The sequence below is a fragment of the Crocuta crocuta genome, unplaced genomic scaffold (genome assembly GCF_008692635.1).
Source record: "Crocuta crocuta isolate KB4526 unplaced genomic scaffold, BGI_CrCroc_1.0 scaffold299, whole genome shotgun sequence".
NCBI classification, from domain to species: domain Eukaryota; kingdom Metazoa; phylum Chordata; class Mammalia; order Carnivora; family Hyaenidae; genus Crocuta; species Crocuta crocuta.
The window spans coordinates 6,773,044-6,776,761 of NW_027532747.1; positions in this window are offsets into that span (position 1 = coordinate 6,773,044).

Sequence of the window (3,718 nt, forward strand, 5' to 3'; positions counted from 1 at the left end):
GCATCGTGCATCCCAGAGAAAGGGAGGCCCGGAGGACAGCGCGCCAATGGCAGACCGTGGTGCCCGGGGGCGTGCGGCCCGGCAGCTGAGCCTCCGAGCGCTTTGGCAGGGTGCCCAGCGCGTGCGCCCTCCTTATCCTGGCCTAAACCACGGCCCGAGGGCCAAGTCCGGTGTGCTGCCTGCACCCGTACGATCCACAAGCTAAGAACGTTTTCACAGTTTTTTATGTTGAAGAAGATTTAAAGAATAACATCTCATGATGAGTGAAAGCCTTCTAAAGTTCAGAATCCAGTGTCGGAAAATGAAGTGTTGTGGGAACACAGCCACGCCTGTTCATTTGGGTCCACGTTGTCTGTGGCCACGGCGCCATCGCCCCACAAAGCCTGAAGGGCTTCCTCTCTGGCCCCTCGAGGGGAAAGTTCGCCAACCCCTGCTCTGACCTGCTCAGCGGGGACCTCTTCTGGAGGGACACCAGGTCTCCATTTGCTGTGCAGCCTCAAAGACAAATGGAAGAACGCGACCCCCTGAAATCTGAATCTCAAGCTAAGCGTCAGGCCCCCTGGGACACACACTTTTCTGTCCCCAGGATCCGCCTCCGCAGGGAGATAGGACGCCCCGAGCAAAGAAGGAAGCTCCCTGCCTTGGCACCTGCCCGGGAGGATGTCCCTGTGTGTATCAGTGGTTGTCCCGTCCAGCGAATTCATGTCACCTCTCGAAGCTGCAGCCGTGGGACAGCTGGGCTCCTGCTTAGGGCGCTGCCCACCCTGTCACTGCCGGGCCAGGCTCGGCCCCCCACCCCAGTGTGCACGGGGTGCCAGTGGGAGCTGCCAAGGGGCTCCTCCCTCAGCCGCACCCCTGCCCTCCTGCATCCACTCCCTGCCAGTCTCCGTGCCTGGCCCAGGCCTTGGAACTGGCCACGGAGAGGAGTCCGTACAAGGTCAGCTGTCGGGCGAAGCAAAGTGGGCTTGTTACCCAGGCTCACAGAGGAAGAAGAAAGTCAAGAGTAGTAATGTCCAAATAGTTACTCCTATGTGCGTGTCGCTCACTACGTTGCCTCTGTTATTCATTATTTGTCTACCTCTGGGGACCCAGTGGAAACCAGACATCCTTGAATAGAAGCAGGAAGAGAGCAGTCCCCCATTTCCGGGCTACTGACATTTACCGCCCCATGGGATCGTCCAATAGCCCAGAGGGAAGCATGTGTGACCTCTGCCTTTCGAGAATTAACACACCCATGATCACACAGCTGATTGGCAGCGACACTTGGATTTGACTGGCAGCCCGTGGGTGCTCTTTCCACAACAAACTTACAGGGCAAGTGAAGGTGAGAAGCAATGGCTGACCAGAGATTAGAGCACAGGCTTTGGAGTTGGTGGGCCCTGGAGTCGAATCCTGACTGTGTCATTCATTGTAGTAGAGTGTCTAACATATGACACATGGCCAGCCTCCTTGCGTCTAAATGTGCCCATAGAACTACCAAATGGCTAATGACAACTGGGCAGAGTGTAGCATGTGGCCCCCTCCATCCAGTCTTTTAAAACAAGCACGTGCACCCTTCTGGGTGCCTTCCTCCATCCTCCTGTTGGAAAGTGGATGTGATGATGGGAGCACTGGCAGCCACTTTGAAACATGAGGAATGGGGTTATACCCAAGAGACTGGGGATCAGACAGCACAGAGAACTTTGAGGACCTGCCACTTTTGTACACAAGGGAAAAATAAACTTCCATCTTGTTTAAGCCACCAATTGTATATTTCTCTTAAAAGCAGCTGAATATAATCCTTACCGTCCTATTTAATCTCCCTGAATCTCAGTCGCCTATCCAGAGTATCTGGGTTGTAGGAGCTACATCATGGAATCACATGTGGCTTAAATAGCAGCTAACACTTATTGAGCACCTACGACTTACCAAACACCTTTCTACGCATTTTACATGTGCTGGCACATTGAATCCTCAAAACAAACCAACCTTCGGGGTGGGGGGCGGGATATTCTTATTATTTACATACAGGATACCAAGGCTCAAGAGCATTAGTTAACTCAGGTTCAGCTGTGAGCGACACAAAGCCAGGCGAAGAGTGACAGTGGTGTTTCCCGCATGTCACAGCACTTAGCAGACCAGCTCAGGTACGGAGCCCCGTCCAGGAGTCCTCGCAGCTCAGCACACTGTCGCCATGGACGGTGGCCTCCCCCTCGGGATCCGCACTGGCAGCCCCATGGCAAAATGGAAGGGAAATTTAAAAAAGTAGAGAGACAGGCTATCTTTTAAGGAAGATGTCCCAGGAACCAACACGTGACATTTTGGCTTCGATCGCATTGGCCAGAATATTGGCACATGGCCACGTGCGGCTACAGGGAGGCCTGGAACCGTCTCTTTATTCTGGAATAGCACCTTCCCAGCTGAAAACTCACCTCTCTGAAAAGGGGGAGGATGGATACTGGGGGACAGTATTAGTGAGGATTGTCTGAAATAGACAGTATTAGATAGATAGATAGATAGATAGATAGATAGATAGATAGATAGAAGATAGATGATAGATAGATAGAATGGAGATAGATGAGGAGAAATGTATTATGTGAATTGGCTCATATGGTTATGGCTGACAAATCCCATGAACTGCCACCTGCAAGCTAGGACCCAGGAAAGCAGGTGATGTGAGTTGGAGCTGAAGGCCTTGGGGCTGATGTTGTAAATCCCAGTCTAAGCGTGAAAGCCGGAGAATGAGGAAAGCTGATGTCCAAGGGCAGGAGAAGATGGAGGTCTCGGCTCAAGCAGAGAGTGGATTTGTCCTTCCTCTGCCTTTTTGTTCTATTTAGGCCTTCAGGAGACTGGATGGTGACCATCCGGGATGGGGAGGGTCATCTGCTCTACTGGGTCGACACCCTCACAGCCACACCGGAAATAATGTCTTACCAGCTATCTGAGCATCGTTAGCTCAGCCAAGTTGAAATGCACCATCAAGTGGCGCCTGGGTGGCTCAGTCGGTGGAGCATCTGACTCCGGCTCAGGTCATGATCTCGTGGTTCATGAGTTCGGGCCCCGCATTAGTCTCTGTGCTGACAGCCCAGACCTGGAGCCGGTTCAGATTCTGTGTCTCCTTCTCTCTCTACCCTCCCCCGCCCAACGTAAATAAACATTAAAAAAAGAAGAAGAAATGAACCATCACAAGCGGTTCAGTAACTGACCCAAGGATCTGTAGAGAAAAAGTGGCAGAGCTTGGGTTCAAGTGCAGGCAGCCTAGCTCAGAGTCTGCCCTCTTGGCCATTCCACTCTCCCAGGGTGGCCATACTCAGCCCCCTTGTGCTTTTGTAAGCAAAGTTTCCTTGGTACGCAGCCATGCCCACTTGTTCCCGGGGTGTGCGGCTGCTTTGTACCACACGCCAGGGTCCACTGATTGCAACAGACACTAGCTGGCTGGCAAAACCGAAATTATTTACCCTTTACAAACGAAGCGTCCAACCCCTGCACTGGTAGATTGCCTTAAGCAAGAGAAAGTAGGAGAAATGCCTGGCGCCGTTTCAGAGCAAGAATCCTCAGAAGCCAGCCCTCCGGATGGTGTTGTGGTTACAACTGACAATATCGGGACTGGTACCCGGATCTGCATGGGCATCAGGGCAGAATCAGGACCTCATTGTCGCTGGGCTGCCACCCAGAGGAGAAGCGGAACTCCCAGGGAGGGGGCGGGAGTGGGTCTGCAGGGAGGTGTGCAGGCCAGACC